The sequence below is a fragment of the Lactuca saligna genome, chromosome 4, assembly GCF_052625555.1.
Source record: "Lactuca saligna cultivar CGN05327 chromosome 4, ASM5262555v1, whole genome shotgun sequence".
Taxonomy (NCBI): Eukaryota; Viridiplantae; Streptophyta; class Magnoliopsida; order Asterales; family Asteraceae; genus Lactuca; species Lactuca saligna.
This window is the reverse complement of record NC_136420.1, coordinates 271046928-271071306: the sequence shown is the minus strand read 5'-3', so window position 1 is coordinate 271071306 and position 24379 is coordinate 271046928.

Sequence of the window (24379 nt, the reverse complement as noted above, 5' to 3'; positions counted from 1 at the left end):
CTGGTTTGGACGATAAACGTTTTGAGACCATTCTATTAATTTACTACTAACTGTACTAAGACTGCATCATAGGGATGTAGGTCAAACCTTCAAGAACATACTTCTACTCTTTACATGAACGATCGAACTACGTCTAGTTTCAACCATACTCACTCACAAATTCATTTTCTTTCCGTGTAACAGAATCATGTCACTGAAGAAAAACGATCAACCCATCAACCAAACACCAACTCTTTAGATTGATGCAGCTACCTTTCAAGCTGCAGTCTCGGCTGCCGTGATAGCTGTTCTGACCTACCTTAACGCTAACAATGCGAATGTTAGTAGGATTGTTAACAATAATTCCAATCCAAGTAACAATCAAGTACCTTAACGAGCAAAAAACTACCACGACACCCCGAATCCCAAGCCCAAGAATAACAAAAGAAAGTTTTGGGCTAAAGCTAAAGACAAATCACCCCAAGGGGCGAGCAAAAGACAAAAACCCGTGGCAACCTTCGCAGCCACGACATATGTACCTCCTACTACCATCCTTTTTGGTATCCCAATTGTCCCTACACCAGCTAGGCAGTATGTCGGAAACCTACCGAAATACAATAAGTGCAACTTCCATCATCTGGGTAGTTGTCGTCCGTTACACTGCTTTAAATGAGACAAGAACGGACATACTACCAATTGTTGCAGGACTGAGATCCAACACATTACTTCAACCACCAATTTTGAAATCTCTCGAATATGCCATCTATGTGGCGTAATGGGACACTTCAAGAGGGACTGTCCAACAGAGAAGAACGACGGAAAATCCGGAGGAGTTTGACCTCAGAATGGAATGAGGCAACGAAGGACCCTACTATAGTATAGGTTCACTTCCAATCGTCAATATTATGTATGTTTTTAAAACATGTTTAAAACTAGTGCAACTTGAGTCTTATCTTTTGCAAGATCCCGTCAGTTAAAGGACCCTCGTGCCGCGTATACTTGCCTTTTGTAGTATACTTTGTTCGCAACAGTATTCCGGTAGTTACTCTAAAGTACTATAACTCTGTTAAAAGTTGCACTGTTGTGTTTTTTTCTGTAACGCCTTTATGTTCAAATCTAATGTCTTTTACTTCTAAGTAAGTCCGACATTATCATAGAACTTGATTCAATTCGATCCGCACAATACCAGTTTCGTGCGTACATCTCCTTCTCCGAAAATGTCTTTCTATCGAAGCCGTCATTCCAGAACACCGAAGTAATCATGCATAGAGTACCTCATATTTCTTATCCTTGACGAAGAAAAACTCAGCAAACCTCCCCGAAGTACCACTCGTACGGTACGTCAAGTTCAATCCAAAGACCCATACGGTTGATCTATCGCTAAAGAATGTATACATAGAGGTGGTATATAATCAAGGTTCTACAGTTTAGAATTGATGATTCCACTTTAACTTCTTTTCCTCGTTGGGATGTGGGCTTAAATAAAAATCATTTATTCGACTACCTTTTCATTCTTAATTATATACGACTCGTATACGCGAAACTGTGATTGATGAACTAGGTATAATAACTAATATGAACTTCAGGATGTAGACTGCCTAAGACTACGAGTGATCATGCTGCCATGCAAAGAAACTTAGAAGTACCTATCCTTTTTCCTTAATTTAGGAGTAATCATACTTTCTTTTGGATCTTCACGACATCTAATCAACCACAAGGTTTTGACATCATAATCAGTATGAATTGGTTGAGTCTACATCAAGCCGATATCAAGCGCTTTGAAAAAGTAGTTCATCTTAACCTCCCTATCAAAGAACCTCTTGTTATTTACAGAAACAAATCAAGTACGAACCTTCGCATCATTTCATGTATTCAAGCTCAAAAGCGCTTACGAGAGGAATATCATGCATTCCTTGCACACACCGCCGATGCGAGCCAAGAAGAGCAAGACATTCAGAACATCCCAAAAGTATGCGACTTTCCCAACATCTTTCCAGAAGAACTACCAGGATTACCACCACAACATCAATTCGAGTTTGGAATCGACTTAGTTACAAGGGCTACCCCAGTAGCCAAATCACCTTATCATCTAGCTCCAACTGAGATGCAGTAATTTCCCAGTCAGCTTAACGAACTCCTAAGAAAGGGATTCTTTAGGCAAAGTTTCTCACCTTGAGGAGCACCGGACTTGTCTGTAAACAAGAAAGAGCGTTCCAAACGCTAAAGTAAGTCTGGTGCACCGCATCGATAATATCCCTCCCAAAAGGGGATAGAAGATTTTGTGGTGTAATGTGATGCATCCAACCAAGGGCTTGGTTGTGTTCTTATGCAAGAGGAAAGGTTACTACCTATACCTCAAGACAGCTTAAGACACAGGAAGTTAACTATACAACACATGATCTTAATTCAGGAGCAGCGGTAATTACTCTGAAGGTCTAGAGACACTACTTGTATGGTACAAGGTGTACTATTTTCACAAACCACAAAAGCATTCAACATACATTCGACCAAGTAGAGTTATCATACCAGTGATGTCAAAAGAAAGAAGCAAAGTCGTATCCCAATAGTGAAACATTCGTTGGAATGCCAAGCGAGGACCTGAGTTCACTTAAGAACACAAGGAGCAAATAAAACTTCTATCTGTAGCATGATTATCAATTCTGCTTAAACTCTAATTTCGGGATGAAATTCTCTCTAACGGGGGGATGATGTGACAACCCAATATTTCGAGACAATTTAATGTAACACCAATCAAATTTAGGTCAACATATAACTTTCCTAAAAACTTATTTGGGTTAAATAAAGTGGTAGGAATCGTAACAAGGTTTTCATACATATAAAGAACACTAAAATCTTAGTTATAACGAAGAAGTTATAACCGTTCTAAGATTCCCAACAAAACCGACAACACCGATTAAACAAAAAACGTGAAGTTTCAATACCATAGTTTTTAACCTTAAGTATCTAAATGAAAGTTGTAGATAACATTAAACCGTAAACGTACACAAAAAGAACATCCAAATCTGACGTCGTATGAGGATGTTATGATTTTTCCAAGACAGCTAAAAACTCGAAATAGAGATCGAGAGACTTTTGACCAAAACAACCTAAATAAGAATCGAAGATCTCAACCAAAGTAGTGCAACGGTAAAAAGTCTGACGAATATGGTCATCGGATGAATGAGTTATGGAATTTAAATGGACTTTTCCAGGTCCGGCATGTTAAAAATAAATAATCCAAAATAAAATCAAAATAAGTCGATGAAGTGTAAACGAGAGTTGTAGAGTATATTCTCACCTACGCGTGCATATAAAGAACGTCGAAAACGGAGATCGTACGCGAAAATTACGGATTTTACAAGTTTGAGACCCGAAATCCGAGGTTGTTAGGCTTGACACGACGTGGCACAGTTGGCCGCGACGTGGCAAAATGACTGATGGCGTCTTGTCAATGGAAGAGGATAGGATTGTGGAAGAGGATAAAATTTCTCCCCACGTCGTGGCAATCCTTTTCCACGACGTGGCACCCAAAATCTGCCCCTATAAATAGATCTCAAGGGTTCCGGGTTTGATTAAACAGTTCTCTTCTTTCTCGTGCCGAAGCTCTGCGTTTAAGCTCCCAAATCCCTGGTTTTCACATTCAATCTCCGAAGGAAGGCCTTGCATTCCCGAGATCCCCGAGATTCCCATGATTCCCGCGTTTCCCGAGAAAATCAACTCTTCCAAGTCGAAGTTCTGCTCGATTATCATCTCGCTTTCTCCCCTCAATCAAGTGAGTTCATACCCCATAGTTAACCATTTAAATGTTTTTAAATGTTTATGAATGCTTTATGGGGGGAATACAAGTTGAATCGTGTTTAGTTATTATATCAATCACATGTGATTAATAACTAGCATGCAAATGGATTTACTATACGTTAACTGTTTTACCAAACAAATTTCTTCAAATGACTTTCTTAAACGTTTTTACATGTTTAAAACTCTTTATCAAACTATCTTACGCACTGTAAGTTTCCTTTCAAACTCTTTTACAAAGGTGTTTTCAAACAAAGTTTATCCTTATACTTAAATTGTCTTATCAAACAAAATACTTTCAATTGTTTTATAAACTGACATTAGGTCATCGTTTCTTAGTATTAAACTTTTCAAAGGTTTTACGAAACGTCTTTTACGCTTTTATATTGTCAAATGCATGCCTACATATGTATAGTTATATAAATAAAGTTTAAATGACTTCGGACGGTTAGCTCGCTTTATTTCCTTTTCCTCGTTCGGATGTGGCCTTAGGGCATCGGTTGCTTGTCTGAATATCGTCTAATTCTTATTTATATATCATGTATGCATATATAGGTATAAAGGTTCCATTAGTCAGTTCAGTACCTTTGGGTAGCAAAGGTACACTTCCGGTTATACTCGTACATTACTAATAGGTATAATAGGTATAGTTATAAGATACTACTTACAATTCCAAGTACAAGGAATCACACAAAAGTCAATTCATTCATGAGTCTATACGTTTACCTATATACGCTTACATGAATACGTTTACATATATATGTTACATGAATATGTTTACATATATACGCTTACATGAGTACATTTACATAGATACGCTTACATGAGTACATTTACATTGATACGTTATAGAGTTACGCTTACATGAACACGTCTACATTAATACGTTTAATAGATACTATTACATAGGATCTGTTACAAATGTTTCGGGACTTACCATTCCACACCTAAAGATGTTAGCTACATTAGGGAAAATGATGATCACCGGGTGTCTACGGTTGTACTGTTTGACGAGTTTCCACGTCGTGAATACCCTAATGCAAAAGGATACATCTTTAGTTAGTATATCATTCTCCTTCCTTTACATTGTGACACATTCACATGAACGACGAGGTAGGATATATTTGATCTAGATAAACTATTTTCCCTTATTACCTTTATATTGTGACTCATACACATAATCGACGAGGTAGACTATAATTTTTATAATAATAGTTAAACAGGGAAAAACCGTCACATTTACAGTGATGCTTTCTTACAACACAGTCGGGTCTTCGTGGAAGACTACTTTCAAAACAGTCGAGTCTTGGTAGAAGAATACTTTTATAAGTACAAGGAATCACACAAGAGTCAGCTCATTCATGAGTCTATACGTTTACATATATACCCTTACATGAATACGTTTACATATATATGTTACATGAATACGTTTACGTGTATACGCTTACATGAGTACATTTTCGTAGATACGCTTACATGAGTACATTTACATTGATACGTTACAGAGATACGCTTACATGAACACGTCTACATTAATACGTTTAATCGATACTATTACATAGGATCTGTTACAAATGTTTCGGGACTTACCATTCCACACCCAAAGCTGTTACTACAGTAGGGAAAATAATGATCGACAGGTGTCTACAGTTGTATTGTTCGGCGAGTTTCCACACCGTGAATATCCTAATGCAAAAGGATACATCTTTAGTTATTATAGTATTCTCCTTCCTTTACTTTGTGACACATTCACATGAACGACGAGGTAGGATATATTTGATATAGATAAACTAATTTTCCTTATTACCTTTATATTGTGACTCATACACATAATCGACGAGGTAGACTATAATTTTTATAATAAGAGTTAAACAGGGAAAAACCGTCACATTTACAGTGATGCTTTCTTACCACACAGTCGGGTATTGGTGGAAGACTACTTTCAAAACAGTTGAGTCTTGGTAGAAGACTACTTTTATACTAATAGGAAATATAGGATTTCCTAGGGTTTCAAACGTTTACAATTGCCTACAAACATTTTCCAACTTTTTCCAAATGTTTACAAGTCTTTACTTTACAGTTTTTACGAATCAAAGACATCTTAATACTTATGAATTCACCAGCTTTATTGCTGATACTCGCTTTCAAAATAAAGTTGTATTCTCAGGTCATAAATAGATAGGTACGACGACCAGGTTTTGTGAAGACGGAGCAGTCAACACTCCTCTTTTATTTTGATTATTCATTATGTTGTCTTATACTATGAAATAACACACTTGTAATTAAAATTATACTATTAATGCAATGGACGATGTTGTTGCTTGTTTACTACTTTGCATTGTTGTGATACTGTACATGACGTCGTCCGCCCCAGAACGTTTCTACCGTTCTCGATTTTGGGGTGTGACATGGACACTACTGCTAAGGGGTCTCCTCAGCCATACATGTCGTGAAGGCAACCATGAGGGGATGAGTACACCAATGAACATTTAGTTCATCAACACCTACAAGTTGCGAACCTGCTAGTGTTCCACTAGACTGTCTAGAAGGGTCCATGGTCATCATCTATACTCTGCTAGATGACTACAACAACAACAGCAACAATATTGAGGAGTCTTACCATTTTAACATACATCAACTATTTCATCTACCCATGTTCTCCCCAACATATTTTCTAGAAAAAAGCATATACAGTTTAAAACTTGTATAAAGCATCTATTCAACAATCACCTCTAATAAACACTTAATATAATTACACATAGCACGTATTTTATAGAAAATATTCCATATCTAGGTGTAAGATGAAAGTGACTACACAATCACATGATTTGATGATAACCGGGCAGCAATTTGTTGCTTAAAACGATCGTTTCTAATAAGACCGGGAGTTTTATTGAGAAACCGGGCTTTGCGAAGGTCGGGCTTCGAAACCAAAAAGATAAATTTTCCGGGATTCTCAGGCACTTCATGGAGTATTTCCGGGCTTATAATTGATACTGGGGCTTTAGGGGATGCCAAGATGAAGAAAATTTGAAGAAAGGGGCTAAATATGGCAAAATTCCAAATCTAATCGGGAAGGCTCGCATACCCCTTATATTTATAGGGGTTTGAAGTTGGCTTGATGGTGCGGTCCGCAGGCAAGGGTCCGCAGGCGAGGGTCCGCAGGTGTCTGGTCCATCTGAGAGGCTCGGAGGCTAGGCGGTGCGAGGCTTAGTCCAGTTGCGAGCTTCGGATTGGGCCTCCCTTTGGTCGAATCAGAATCCGACACGCAGCTACTATTCATGCGAGGGAAAGCAACACGTGGCTTTGCATGACTCACCAATTTTAGACATGAAGCACTCTTTCAATGAAGGTGACGTGGCAAAAACGTGACTATGTGGATTTTCTCGATTTTCTCACCAAAACTTTTAAAATCCATAACATTCGCATACGAGCTCCGTTTTTGACGTTATTTATATGCACGTGTAGGTAAAATTACGCTCTACAACTTTCGTTTAGACTTCGTCGGCTAATTTTGATATTAATTTTTATATTATTATTTTTAACAGACCGGGATAAGAAATCCGTTAAAAATTCATAACTTCTTCATCCGACGTCTGTTTTCGTCAAACTTTTTACCATTGTGCTAGTAATGACGAGACCTTCGATTCTCGTTTAGGTCGTGTCAGCTAAAAAACACTCGATCTAAAATTCGAGTTTTTAGCAGTCTACGGCTAAGCTGAAACTTCAAAAAATCATAACTTTCTCATACGAAGTCAGATTTGGGCGTTCTTTTTATACATACTCTTGGTTTATCGAACACTATGAGTTTCTTTTACACCACTAAGGCTAAAAAATAGTTTATCAAAAACTCACTTTTTACGACATTCAGCACTGTGTCGGTTTTGTCGTGAAACTTCGACAGGTCATAACTTCTTCGTTATAACTCAGATTTTGGTATTCTTTATATCCCAGTAATCCTTGTTTTGACCATTACAACTTTATGTAAAGATATCGGCTTTATCTCACACTTTAATTTTGATGCTTATTTTTATTCTTAATTAATTAAACCCTAATAATTAAGCATAAAACACATAATTCACATAATATTCACATAATTCCTTTTCATTTCTTCAAAAAGAGTTACAAAGGTTAACCTAGACCATAACATCAATATTAATGCCTAGCCTAGAAACACGGGCATTACGATTCTCTCCCCTTAGCATGATTCCGTCCCCAGAATGACACATCAACAAACAAATGCGGGTAGAGACTCATCATGTCACTATCCATTTCCCAGGTGAGATTTGGCCCATTCGTATGTTTCCAACGCACAAGCACTAAATCGACCATCTGGCGTCGCAACTTCTTAGTCTTATGGTCAACGATTGCCTCAGGTTCTTCAATCAACATCTTGTTTTCATCCAACCTTAACTCAGAAATGGGAATTATATCAGGCGCATCTACCATAAACTGACTCAAATAACACACATGAAAGGTGTTATGAATACCCTCCAGTTCTTCCGATAATTCTAGTTTGTAAGCTTCATTCCCAATCTTCTGAAGAACTTTGAACGGTCCAATAAACCTTGGACTCAACTTTCCTCGTTTCCCAAATCTTATAAGTCCCTTCCATGGTGAGACTTGAAGCAAAACCGAATCCCCAACTTCGAAGGTCATCGGTCGTCTTTTCTTATCAGCATAGCTCTTTTTTCGATCTTAAGCAGCTAACATCCTTTCCCTAGTCACTTTCAACTTCTCAGCAATCTCATGGACTATCTCGCGGCCCATAAACTGCTTTTCCCCAGCTTCCAGCCAACATGACGATGTTCGACACTTTTCTCCATACTGTTGGATTAATGTCTAAGTCCATAACTACAATTGGTGAGACTTGACCTGACCCGGCATGGTCCATTTGGGTTGCACGGCATCATGCATTTGGATAGACTATAATGAGAGAAATAACACTTAAGCTTTGTTAATATATTATAAGTTCTAATATATTAATAATATTATTTAATTAGTATTGATCAAGAATTAATCTAGGATTAATTAAGTGATCAAAAGAAGACTAGTTAAATAAATAGGTTGATTGTGTAAATCATCCATACTTGTATAGTGGGCTAACGCTTCATGGATTATCAAGTTGGGCTACAACCCATAGGATTCTCCATGGTGTATTTGAACCCATGGATCCAAGGAAATGGAAGGCCATGACAATTAGGGTTTACCCTAAGTGTGACACTATATAAAGATCATATTGTTGGGAAAAATTAGGCACTATGTACAATAGAGAAGGGCTAGCCGATTTCAAGTGTTCTACATTTCTCTCAAGGTTATTCCAAAAGCATATGATGTTGTGTGAACCATTTGAGGTGTCACACTTGGGGCACTCGGCACTCAAGCTTCATGAAGACAAGCTACATCAAACAAAGGTATGTATTCTATCCATTTGATTACCTAAGTATCAATGATTGTACGCTAGATAGGGTAATACCTTGGATATTCATATTTGTATGTATAATAGAGAAAACATAGATCCAAGGTATTTAGGGTTGCATGTACACTTAGGAGTGTTAGAATGCTCAAAACCCTACAGTGGTATCAGAGCCTAGGCTTGTTTTCTTGTTATACTAGCAAAACTGCTTAAAAAATTGAAGTTGTTGTTGTTTGGGCATCAGAATCGGCGAGTCCATGCCTAAAAAGTGATCAAAACGATCCAACTCGATGAGTTGGACCCCAGACAGCATAAATTCGACTTTTTTGGCTGGAATTGGACTAGGAACATTACCCTAAGATGTTCTTGAACTTATAAACTTGTTTTTGATGTGGTAATGTTCATGCTAATCCAATTTCAAAGATAATTGGCAATAGATTCATGTTTTGTATTAGTTTAAGGTTTAGACTAATTACATGAAAAAGTTTGATTTGAATTATCTTGTTCTTATGATTTGCTTAGATTAATAGAAAGGTTGATTAATTGAGTGTCTTTGATCCATTTTAATCTAAGAGTTGAGTGTAAAATGTGTTTGTTTATTGAAGAGTCACATTAAAGTCTCTTAAAACTCATAAATATTGGCAAAGGTTACAAAATGAAGAGTCTTGTTTTCATTGAATGTTTTGATGACTCCATAACTTGTCCTCAGGTTATGGAGGTTCAAGAGTCATTTCATTAAATCATTAGAATGTGTAACCTTAATTAGTTCCATAAGTTACAAATAAAGAAAATTTATATTCATTTATTAGTTTAAAGTCTTCCATAACTTGTCATCAAGTTATGTAACTTGAAGAGTTTTTGGATTAAAACTACTTTAAACACATAAGTTATGGAATTAATTAGTTTTGAATGTTTTTAAAACTTACCCTCAAGTTTTGGAATTTGAAACGTTTTCTCTTATGAATACTTTAATTCCAAGTTAGCCCATTAGAATTTTAAAAGTTAAAATTCAACCCTTATACTTTATAATATTATAAGTTAATAATATATATATATATATATATATATATATATATATATATATATATATATATATATATATATATATGTATAAGAGTAAAGTCAGTCTTACCGTTAGTAGGCCTCATTCAAGAAGCCGATCTATAAAGGGGTATAAGGTTATTGCCTATAAAATGGCAATTTAATGGGTGTCCACTCTCACCCACCGCTTCCTTGACTGGTGGAGGGTCATTAGCCGAACGGATAGGACAAGGACTATAATTCTCCCTTCATTAAAAGTATTAATGATAAATACTAAGTAACTAAACCTTTTAAAAATACCCAATCTTAGTTACTTAGGAAAAAGTGAATAAGGTGCTAATCCATGAAATTACACTTTGCACTTTGTTTAAGTCGTTAGTGGACCGTGTGTGGTTAACCGGCAAACTAACCTGGACTTAACATGGTAGGAAATGGGTAACTTAATATTTATCATAGTATCGGTGGAGCGTGTGTGGTTAACCGGCACATCGATTAAGGGGTAAATATTAAGGGTACCCAATATATTTGCATGGTTACTTCACACCTTGTTTTGTGATCCTCGGCATCCCAGTCAGAAAACCTGAAGGGCACACTCGAGATTGAAATATGCCATTGAAAAGTTCAATGAATCTCAAAGATCTAGGAGTTTCAAAAACAATTAAAACCTAATAATGCATTTCTTTTACCTTGGTGGAAATTGGTGAATCGCCATTATTCTACCTTCAAATATTTTATAGTTTGGATTACGGCATCCCTCTTCTAAGTTATAAAAGTATTGTGTTGGGTCCTAGCCTTAATATTTCATATTGGGTGTTATATTAAGGACTTTCAATCAACTATCTTGAATATCTCCCAAAAAGATGTCTGGTTTAGACATTTATGATCTTCCCAAATCTCTTGAAACAAGCTTTCCTAAATGAAGATGATGTCCCATGGAAATCATACTTCTTTCACCTCCTCCAAATTATTCTCCCTAACCCACAAGTTCTTGAAAAGTTTAAGGTCACTCAAGCCCTATTGGCAAGGTAAGGTCTAGGTGTGATCACATCTTGGAGATGTAGTCACATATTGACAAGCTGAGGAGTTAGGTGTCAAAGTCTTAAGAAAGTTGGTGGCTCAACTACTTTCTAAGTCACACAGTGAGATCTTTTGGGAATCCTATGAAACAGACTAAGACAAGACCGTTAATGATCTTATCTATTTACTAAGATCAACTTCCTAAAACACTGTGGACATTGACAATGATGACATTGGATATCCAGTAAAGCTCTATATTCCTAATGGAAAGGGATCAGCCATAGTTAACTCGGTTGACCAAATGGTAAAGAGAGAGGCTAAGTCTGAGATAGTCCCACTATCAAGGGTCCATAGATAACTATTGCCAAAGGAAGGGGCATTGGTTGCAAAACTGCCAAATTTACCTAAGGATGTTAAAGTCAATAAGTTTGGCTCTACTTCAGGTAAAGTCCATTGTCTAACTCTATTAAGTACACACTGATTCTGATCGCGAAGAGGGATTTCAATCGCATGGTTCGGTGATCAGAATTTTGGGCTATCACTTAAGAGTTATGGTATTTATATTGCTTAGGAATATATAACAACAAGGTTTTCATATGGATTGCAAGGATAAGTTTTTCCACAAAGTGAATGGAAAACTGCCAAATTTACCTAAGGATGTTAAGTATCCTTACAATGACATTTGTGAAAAATTGTTGCTTATAAGATTCCACTGATAGCAATATTGGAAAGTGAATTTGATTCTTTCATTTGTGGTAGTGTCTAAATTTACCGAATAAGGAAAGATTCTCATCACCCAAGTTTCAAGTGGATCGAAACTTGGAATCATACAAGTTGTACAGTATGATGAATGAGAACTTTCAACTTTGGAAAATTAAGACTACTCCTTGTTCACATGTATATGTGAGTCAAGTGAAGGACTAAGGGATCGAGTACACATTCTTGTGCACTGGTCAAGTCCACCATAAAAGATCAATAAGACTATTCGTCATAATTTACTAAAGCTCAGTTAATATGGTTATACTTACAAGCTTAAGTGTAATTCTGAGACATCGGAAAAGGTTCCAATGTATGGCAGAGTGAATAAGAAGAATCAAATTAGGCAGAAGGATAAAATTTTCTCAAAACTAAAAATATGGGAGAGTACTTTAGTATCATGTTATATAATCATCTTAATGATTAGGAGACCTTATCACAATTCATCCTCTAAGTGGATTCTGATAGTTAAGAAGAGGAGTTATGAATTGTTGAAGTGGTTAAATCAAGAAGATGATTCATACTTCATTACAAAAAACAATTCTTAGAGTTATACTCTAAAATTGTAACTTGAGTGGCATCTCTTAAAGAAGGTTTAAAACACTTGTCAAATGTAAGAGTAAAAGTATCCTACTCTACATTTGAAATTGGTAAGTTGTGATGTTTTGGATAAAACAAAGACCAACTAAGGCCAATTGTGTGAAGTGTTTGTCTTGATTAGAATCCACACTATCTCTTGAATATTTGACAAGAGAGTCTTATATGTCAAGAGGACATTGGGAGTCTTAAAGGTCTTGAAAGTCACAAGAACTAATCAAGAATAAAACCTGAAGTTCTTCACTAGTACACGACTTGAGGTTTATAACCTATCGTGTTGCCATATACTGTGCCCATTCCAATTAAAGTTGGCTTTGCATATGAGTTCTTAGAGTTCTCAATTGGTTGCACAACAACTTGGAAGCAATGACAGGCCCTTGAGCTGCCAGATGACAAGAAATTAAGATTGAGTTCAGTCTATATGAGTTTGGATTTGTCATTATCCATGTCTTATGACTATGGTTTTGATAATTCACATGGATAACAACACATACACCATTAAATCTAAGTTTCATAAGGTTTCTCTCCGATTTATGAAAATGATGGTGAGGAAACACTTTCACTAAGTAGATTTTAGCTAGATAGAAATTGTGATATTCGCATTCTCAAAGTCGTTAGTGGAGCGTGTGTGGTTAACCGGCACACTAACATGGACTTGTGAGAAGTGGCAAAGGTTTACACAATCGAGACTATGATTACGACATCCCTTTTCATAGTTCTTAAAATTGTTTAGACACACATGTGAGCTATCTAAGATAAGGTGTATGATATTGATAAAGTGTTAGCAAAGCAATCTAGTATCAAAATTTTGAACTTTGGTAAGAAAGTTAATAAAGTATTGATTTCTAGAAGTCCAACTGATTTCTGAGTACATGTCAAAGCTAGTGGGAGCATAAGTGTTATGCTAATAATCATCATGTTAGTGGGAGCATGATAATTATGATAAGTATTGCAAGTTAGCAATGTTAATTATAGAAAACAAAAGTTTCAATTGGGAAAGAGTTGTTTTTATATAATTAAGGGAGAGGAAATTATACTTCATCTCAAATCTAAAAGCTTAGATTGAGGTTTTAATCGTATTTAGTCAAGGATATATATCTGAATTTCATGTTGGAATGGCTCAACATAAGGAAATTGTTTATATGGGTCCATTATTTGCATTATAAAATTCGATTATGATTACGTCATCCCTTTTCATAATATGAATTATGAGAACTTGGCAAATTGAAATGGAAATATTATAGCAAAAGACTGGTTTAGTCTTTATGTGAGACATCATGAATCGTATCCCATTGTTTTCGGATATAGGATCGATTACATGTGCTATATTCATCCGTTCTAAAATTCTCCAAATGCTTGGGGCATTAAGAAGGGAAAAGGTCTAGAATTGGATATGACAAAAAGGATTAAACAATTTTCGAGGACAATCTAAGGTTTACCAAAGGTTGGGTGCTCAATGACAGTTCGAAGTATAGTGTTAATTCTGGAAGGACCATATTGACATAATCTGTAAGGAGGCAACTCTTGTTCAGAAGTGATAGTCAAAATGGAATCTGGAGATGTTTCAAAGTTAGAAATTATACAATCTGTGTAAGATTAGGAAACTTAATGCAAGAAGGATGTTTCCAAGGAGCTGATCTCCTTTGGAATGCTCTATAATGGTTGTTGTCAAGTCTTTCTGACTTTGTGCATAATCATTACAAGAGGATCAATGCATATAAGTTTAGAATCTAATGGATTTCTGTAAATGGCATGAATTTGGAATTCTTGCATTTGCAGCAAGGATTTGGGATTGTGAAAAGAGGATCATTGGAGTTATGTTCAACTGATCTAATTCACAAAGTAAATATCATAGACAAACATAGTATGCATACTTGTTGTATGGCATGACTAATGTTTAGAAAACATAGTGTACATGCTTGGAGCATGGGACAACTTTTGTTTTAAATTCAAGAATAAAGTTGATAGCTGAAACAGTATACAATGAATAATGTGTAATCATATGGTGATAAAAAAAAAGGTGTTTTATTTATGTTCATAGGTTTTGATACCATATTGGATTCAATTATTATTGTGTTTCATTTTGCATGTTTTAACTTCCAGAATAACTAGGTCATTGTTTTGGATGACTAAGGTATTCAAACCATCCACAGTCAGTCATATGTTTGAAGTAGATATGAATTAAGATTGTCATGGGTTGGCTTGTAGAGGTCTAAGATGTTGGACAAAGGGCTACAATACTCATGAGTATTCATAAGTTCTGAGTATTGGATTCAACCCACGCTCATTGGAATCACTTCATGGATTTTATCACGAGTGATCACGAATCCGTAATATCTTATATTCTTCAAACCTAGAGATATGAGTTGTTGCTATGAGTTGGTTGTACATTGATTGCACGAAAACACACACGGTAACTCGGTGTTATAAAACGTGCCTTTGTGTATGATTCAACAAGTAGTAGAACAATCCATATGAGTCGAAGTTTATCGATTCCTTTTACCTTCGGGATAAAAGCAATATCTGTGGGCCCCTCGATGATTTGATGATGGAAAATGGAAGTGCTCGGCCAGGCCAGAACTGATTTGATTTGTTCAATTAGTTAGTCGTCATAAATCAGAAATCGGGAAACAACAAATGGATAGAGAGAGTGATTATAATCAATGTCTCAGTCCATATGATATCTAGAATGGAGGAATATATGATCTCTAATCTAATGGACAAGTCATTGACAAAGGTTAGAGATCATTGGCAAGGTCAGAGTTCGACAGAAGCTATTGAGAGCTACGATTGCCAGTCGGTTCTGGAAGTCATACGCAATAATAGTTTTAGACTTATCCAAGTGGGAAACTGTTAGATTAATGTCTAAGTCCATAACTATAATTGGTGAGACTTGACCAGATCCGGCATGGTCCATTTGGGTTGCATGGCATCATGCATTTGGATAGACTATAATGAGAGAAATAACACTTAAGGTTTGTTAATATATTATAAGTTCTAATATATTAATAAGATTATTTAATTAGTATTGATCAAGAATTAATCTAGGATTAATTAAGGGATCAAAAGAAGACTAATTAAATATATGGGTTGATTGTGTAAATCATCCATACTTGTATAGTAGGCTACTGCTTCATGGAGTATCAAGTTGGGCTAAAACCCATAGGATGCTCCATGGTGTATTTGAGCCCATGGATCCAAGGAAATGGAAAGCCATGACAATTACGGTTTACCCTAAGTGTGACACTATATAAAGATCATATTGTTGGGAAAAATTAGGCACTATGTACAATAGAGAAGGGCTAGCCAATTTCAATTGTTCTACATTTCTCTCAAGGTTATTCCAAAAGCATATGATGTTGTCTGAACCTTTTGAGGTGTCACACTTGGGGAACTAGGCACTCAAGCTTCATGAAGACAAGCTACATCAAACAAAGGTATGTATTCTATCCATTTGATTACCCAAGTATCAATGATTGTATGCTAGATAGGGTAACACCTTGGATATTCATATTTGTATGTATAATAGAGAAAACATATATCCAAGGTATTTAGGGTTGCATGTACACTTAGGAGTGTTAGAATGCTCAAAACCCTACACATACAAAGCGTGATAAGGTGCCATCTTAATGCTTGAGTGGAACCTATTATTATAGGAAACTTCTACTAGAGGTAAGTTTTCATCCCAGTTACTTTGGAATTCTAGGGTACATGCTCTCAGCATATCCTCCAATGTTTAAATTGTTCGCTCGCTCTGACAATCGGTTTGCGGATGGTAAGATGTACTCAAACACAACTTGGTACCCAATTCCTCTTGTAGACTCCTCCAAAACCTTGAGGTAAAATGACTGACACGATCAGATACAATCGTTAACGGAACCCCGTGTAGCCTCATAATTTCCTTCATGTAAGAATTCGCAAGTTTATCCATAGACCATTTCTCGTTGGCAGCTATGAAATGCGCACTCTTATTGAAGCGATCAACGACCACCCAAATCATGTCGTGACCGTTCCTTGTTCTGGGCAGTTTAGTCACAAAATCCATGGTGATGTCTTCCCATTTACCCATGGGTACGGTTAAAGGTTCTAAACTCCCATACGGTTTCTGATGTTGTACCTTAACCCTAGCACAAGTTACACACTCGGCCACATTCTTAGCAACATCAAGCATCATCGTCGGCCACCAATAATAGGGCTTTAGATACCTATACATTTTTGTACTGGCGGGATGAATCGAGTACATGGTCTTGTGAGCTTCTTCCATCAGAAGATCTCTTACTCCGCCCGTCTTAGGTACCCAAATCCTATCTTGGAATACCTTCAATCCTTGGTTGTTTGTACCGAATACCAACGTTTTGCCCAAACGTTCTTCCTTTCGGTCATTTTTCTCTAAAGCTTCCTCTTAAGCTTTCTTTATACTTTCCACAATTGTCGAGACAACTTTAATTCTCAATGCTCTTGGCCTTTTCTTTTCAGGTTTACCTTCCGACTGAGAGCATCAGCAACAACATTTGCTTTACCAAGGTGGTAAAGTATCTCACAGTCATAGTCCTTAAGTAACTCTAGCTAGCGTCGTTGCCTCATGTTTAATTCCTTCAGATTAAAGAGATATTAGAGACTCTTATGATCAGTTAAAAGTTTACACTTTGTGCCATAAAGATAATGCCTCCATATCTTTAGGGCGAATACTACCGCTGCCAACTCCAAATCGTGAGTGTGGTAGTTCTTTTCATGCTCCTTCAATTGCCTCGATGCATACGCGATCACTTTATCCCTTTGGGTTAAAACACAACCTAACCCAACTCCAGATGCATCGCTATAAACTGCGAAGTCATTAACTCCTTCAGGTAATGAAAGAATCGGTGCTTCACACAATCTCTTTCTTCAACTTCTCAAAGGCTTCCTTATGCTTCTCATTCCAAGCATAAGTAGCTCCTTTGTGGGTCAAAGTTGTTAATGGAGTAGCAATCGAATAAAAGTCTTGGATAAACATTCGGTAATATCCAGCTAATCCTAAAAAGCTTTGAATCTCCATAGGGATTTTTTGTTGTTCCCATTTCATCACAGCTTCAATCTTTGCTGGGTCAACCGTTATTCCTTCTTGGTTAACCACATGACCTAAAAATTGGACTTCTTGAATCCAAAATTCACATTTGGAGAACTTTGCATACAACTTTTCCTTTTTCAAAACTTTTAGCACTTCACGTAGATGCTTTTCATGCTCCTGCTTGCTTTTCGAATAGATCAAGATATCGTCTATGAATACTATCATGGATTTATCAAGGTATGCTTTACAAACCCTGTTCATTAAATCCATGAAAGATGTTGGGGCATTGGTTAATCCAAACGACATAACTAGAAATTCATAGTGTCCATATCTTATATCGAACGCAGTCTTTTCGATATCATGCTCTCTCACCTTTAGTAGATGGTACCCTAACCTAAGGTCGATCTTTGAGAAATAGCTCGAACCTTGCAACTAGTCAAACAGGTCATCGATCCTCGGTAATGGGTACTTGTTATTTATTGTTGCTTTATTCAGCTCTCTGTAATTGATGAACATTCTCATGCTCCCGTCTTTCTTCTTTACAAATAACACAGGGGCTCCCCAGGGCGACCAACTAGGTCGAATGAAACCTTTGTCCAATAACTCCTGAAGTTGTGTCATAAGTTCTTTCATCTCTATTGGTGCTAACCGATATGGTGCTTTTGCTATCAGCGTCGTTCCTGGTAACAAGACGATACTGAATTCTACTTGTCGATCAGAGGGCAATCCGGGAAGATCTTCGGGAAAGACTTCCGGATAATCACACACCACCGGAATATTCTGAACCTCCTTCTTTTCCATCTTAGCATCGATCACGAATGCTAGATATGATGTACATCCCTTGGCCAAACACTTTCTGGCTTACATTAGGGAAATGATTCCATAATTTACTCTGCATTTGTATCTATACACCATAAACGACTCTTTCCCTGGTGGGTTTACTTTTACTATCTTCTTTCTACACAATATTTTAGCATCATTGGTGCTAAGTCAATCCATTCCTAGAACTATGTCAAAACCATTTAACTCGATAGGCAATAATTCCTCGTGGAACTTATTCCCATCCAAGTCAATGAGGATGCTTTTCATACGATGATTAACAGGTACAAACTTGCCACTAGCAATCTCGACTATTATAGCATTAACTAGTCTATCTATAGGTAAATCTAGTTTTCTACCAAATTCATGCGAAATAAAGGAGTAATTGGCTCAAGAATCAAACAAAATTTGGGCAGGCAATTCGTTTACGAGAAAGGTACCTGAAGCAACATCGGCTTCTTCTTTCGCAGCTTCAAGTGTCATCTGAAAGGATCTTGCCTTCGGCTTTGGTGGAAGATTGGGTTTTGTTGCGTCCTTCTTCTTCGAGCAATCCCTCAAAATATGCCCTTCTTCATTGCACCAAAAACATACGTTCTTATTGAAAGTGCATTCATTGGCATAATGCCCAGGCTTTCCACATTTGTAACAAGTGACTTCCACGCTGCACTTCCCAGCATGTTTCTTCTTACACTTGTCACACCACTTGGCTTCGGCTCCTCCTCCAAATTTTCTTGAACCAGTCTTCGAGAATTTGTTCTTTTTATTGGAACCTGAAGTTCCTTTAAACTTTCTCTTTTCGCCAACTTCAACCTTGTTGGCGGCTCTCCTTTTATCATATCTTCAACAGACTTGGCAACCCAGATAGCTGCCTCCAAAGTAAGTGCCTAACGTATTGGCACCGCGTACTCCGATGGAAGTCCCTTTGCGTACCTATCAATTTTTGCTAGCTTATCTGGGACAATACACAAAGAAAACTGCATTTTGTCTGTGAAGTTGTTCGTATATTCGTTAATGGTCATAATTCCCTTCTTCAACATTAGAAATTGGTTTTCTAACTTAAGCACGTTTTGGTCCAAGCAGTACTTGCGCTTGAAGTGCACCAAGAACTCTGCCCAAGTTAGTTGCAGCGACTCATTAGGGCCTATGGTTTTCCCCAGAGTGCTCCACCATGGAGCAGCACTACCCCTGAACTGACGTACTGTAAACGTGGTTTGTAACTTGCCTTGGCAATCACAAGTCATGAAAGCCAATTCCATTTCCGAGATCCAGTCCATTACTCCAACGGGATCTTCTTTTCTAGTGAAGGTCGATGGCTTGCAAGTCATAAAGTCCTTATACTTGCACCCATTTCTCTCCACTCTATCCTCATGGTTATTTCTCCCAACCACAAGCGGATCAGTTTGACCAATAGATCTACTGTTGTTTCCTTCTTCAGATCGATCGTCATTCAATTCACGTTGTTCAACAGGAACTAAAGGTTCATCCCTGTTGTTCAGCAGCATTTGCCTCAATTCCTCCCTCTATTCAGCCAACATGGTCTGAATCATAGTTCGTACTCCAGCCATGGTGATGGGTTCGGGTGCAGTTCCTACTATAGGCACTTGTTCCACCACTTGGAGTTGAGGTTTTTGGGTTCTGTTTGCATTTCGAGCTTCACTCCGAGTTCTTGCCATTATAATTTATATACCAAATAAGGCGAATTTAGGTCTTTATCCTTGTTAGACATTTTAATTCCCTTATCACTCTGAAACGTTTACATGTTAGTTCTAATCTCGTAATCATACGCTTAGAATCCTACACACATAAGGTTTCCAGATTCGGTCAGCAACAGACCATAGATCCGAACAAATAATGGCACACATGGCAAACACATAGCATTTAGCACATAAGGGCATTTTAGGCATCTTTCCTAAAATAAACTAGTGCTCGTGTCTAAATTATGGTAGACACTCATCTCACAATCATCACTTAGCATTCTAAGTTTAAGTCTAGAAATCCTACAATTTCTTAGTTCGCTTAAACTAATGATCTGATACCAACTGTGACATCCCCTAATTTCTCGGCCATAAAAGGCCGATTTAATTTATGCTTTTTAAAATAAAATCAGAGAAATCTTTTTAAAAGATGTTGCGGAATTTGTCCCCAAAACAAAAATGATAAAAGTTTATCAAAATCTTTCCTTAAGAAATGTATAGTTTCATTTCATATCAAAACATCGGGATGTCATGTTCCGATATAGATCTAAAGCATAAACAAGACATTATAAGCCTTTCAACAGTAGTTGGCAGTGTTAATGGTGGTGATGTTGATAGAGTAATAACATGTTCTATTTATCACTCATCTTCTTAGCTCATTTTAAATAAGTTATCCTCTTTTATGATTCACGTATATATTTTTCTTTTGATGTTTGCTTATGAAGTATGAGATAACTTATGTGTGTATTAAAATATAAATGAGTTTTTTATACACTGAAATATGAAACTATACTTGTAAATAAGTTGTGAATGTGTTGTATTAAATTGTGAATTTGTTGTGTTAAACTATACATTTGTTCACGGCTTAGTATAATAAATTCACAATTTAATAGATAAAAATGCCTCTAGATATGAACGTATAACTGTTAGTATTAAGTTTAAAAAAAATATAGTTGTGCATATATAATTTTTCTGTATTAAACTATGAATTATTGTATTAAGTTGTGAATTTTTATATATTAAATTGTGAAATGATTGTATTAAGCTGTGGATTGACTATACTAAGATTTGAAATTTTTATGAATTTTTATTTTTTCTTCTGAAATATGAGAAAAAAAGAATCATTATACATATATATGATTTTCTCTAATTTTAACAAAATTATATAAAATTTAAATTGTGAATATTATGTAAATTAAATTTTGAAAAAACACCAACCTCTAGATCTAAATATATAAATCTATGTTTTAAGTTAAGAATATGACATTTTTATGTATTAAAGTTTTAATTTTTTATATTAAGATTTAAATTTTATATATTAAATGATAATTAAGTATATTAAATTGTGAATTGACTGCATGTTGCTGTGATTTTTTTGTATAATTTTGTAATAAAATACGAATGATTTATGTAAAAAAATTTGTATTAATTTCTTGTGAATATATTTATTTGTAATGTTGTATAAGTATGTAAGAATGTCTTAGTTTTTATAATTATTTTGCATTAAATTCAAAATGGATAAATTAATCAATTTATTAAACTATGAATGTAGTATTTAACATGTCATTGTCTGACTTTATATACAGTTCTCATTTGGAAGAAAAAATTGTTGCAATGTTGGCACGGGTGGTTGGTGACGGCATGTGGTGGTGGTAAAGTTTGGGTTTGATTTCTGTGAATTTGAGAATTAGTGTAAAATAAGTTCTGTTAAGTTGTAAATTTTATGTATTAAACTGTAAATAGAGTGTATAAAGTTGTATTTTATAAAAGTTTTGTGTTAAAATATAAATAATTGCATGCACGAAAATATTAGACTAAAAAAATTGATGATTTTTCCATTTTCTTACCAAAAAGATAAAAATTAGGATTTTAACATATTTAGTAATATTCACAATACATATTATTTATTAAATGTGGGTTCTTAAGGTTTTTAATCTTTTGTGGTTCTCATTTGAACCACTCCCTATATATATATATATATATATATATATATATATATATATATATATATATATATATATATATATATATATATATATATACACACCTAAAGGGGGAAAATCAATAAAAAATGCGTAAAGGTTTGCAAACTCTAAAACTTAGAAAATCAATAGTAATACATAGAAAAAAATACTTTAAGATATCTATTTTTTTCACTTTATTTGCTAAAAATCGTAGGTTTTGGGACAAATTAACTTAAAATTTGAAAAAAAAAAAAAGGATTATTTTATCTCTCTCTCTCTCTCTCTCTCTCTCTATATATATATATATATATATATATATATATATATATATATATATATATATATATATATATTCAACGATTTTAAAAAAGTAACGATTTTTATGTTTGTAAAATCAAAAAAAGATTAGATATCGCAAATTATTTTTTTTAATATATTCTTAAGGTTTTAGGGTTTTTTTTAGGTTTATGCATTTTCTATTAATTTTCCTAATATATATATATATATATATATATATATATATATATATATATATATATATATATATATATATATATATATATATATATATATATATATATATATATATATATATATATATATAAAAGGAAGAATAAAACAAAAGAGAGAGTAAAGTTTATTTCCATTATAAAAGTTGTGTTTACAATACAACGCAATCACATATACTTGAGTAAGTTGGTTGAAAGAAAATCAACATGTACATATAAAAGCACTCACTCATTATATAGTTGAATAAATTGGTTGAAATAAAATAACCATATAGCACTAGTAAATCTTGGGATTCCTGTAAAGTAAGGGAGAGATGGACGCCAATAGTCGTGGATTTATAGATGATAGAGCGACTCTATCGTATAAATTATATCTTACAAGATTTATAGAAAATAAAAGGATTGTATCATATAGACTACGCCTAACATGTATACCAAAAAACATGTAGAAAAGAACAATCAAATAGAAAATCAATCAAAATAAAGTAAAACATATAAACTTAAAAAATCAAATAAAACAACCATAATGGAAAACAAGAAAAATAACCAAGGTTATAAATAGCTGAGGCGTAACCTCAGGGCAAGGCCAAGCCTCAAGTTTAACCAGTCATGTAAGGTGATGATTTTGTATTAATTTATAATTATATTACCAAATAAATATAAATTTGTATTAAATATAACTATTTTTTAAAAGTGTTATATATCAATAATTAATAACAAAAAACACAATAGTTGCAATCCCAATTAGAAAATACATAATAAATAGCAAAAAATAAAAACAAACAAACAAACAAACGTGTTTAAAAAAAAAACACACGTTATGGCACATCATATCACGCATTTCCACACGTCACGCCTTACAGCAACGTTACGAGGATTTTCGTAAAGACGAAGTCACGCCTCAATCATTGGCATGCACACTTTTAGAACACTGAAAACATAGAGTTTCAAAAATAACTAAAAGGTTTTAATAAACACAATTCATTACCCTCATTATTTATTGGGACAACTCATTTTCCATATATTGAATAACGAGCAATTTACGTATACTTTATGTTGAAAAACATGTGACAATAATCCAAATTTAATATTAATATGTTTGAAAAAGTGAGTATACCTTTTTGAAATAGTAAGCCTGCCACCTACCAACCAACACCACCATTTCATACTAAATATTTTTACCACAAATGCCTTTTCTCAAAACCAAATTCAATTATTTTTACTTTTTTATGAACTTCAAAATTATAAACGTGAAAACCAGAATTTTGGATGTTGCTATTCACACCAGAATTTTGGTCAAAACTATATTTTGAAAAACCTGAAAACAACGTTTACTTCTTCAACTCAAAAACCCAAATAGACATGATTTTTATATATTTTTATATTTTTATTTTATTTTTTAATCCCATATTTTACCTATTCTTTATATTTTTTATTTTATAATCCATTATCAATAGATAATGATTAAATAATTTTAACATTTTTACCCTTTTATAGTTAAAACATATTTTTAACTTATACCCTTTTCTATTTTAAGTAAATTACTTTCATACTTATTAATATATTATTAATATATTAATATTTAAACTTTTTCACACACATACACACGAATGGTCCCTGTGGTTTGGGATACTTTACGAGTTTTGCTTATAATTAATTTATTATTTATAAAATTAAAAAATAATAACACTTCCCATCCTTTTCATTTATCTTCATCAGTGTGAGACCACACCCTTTTATTTATT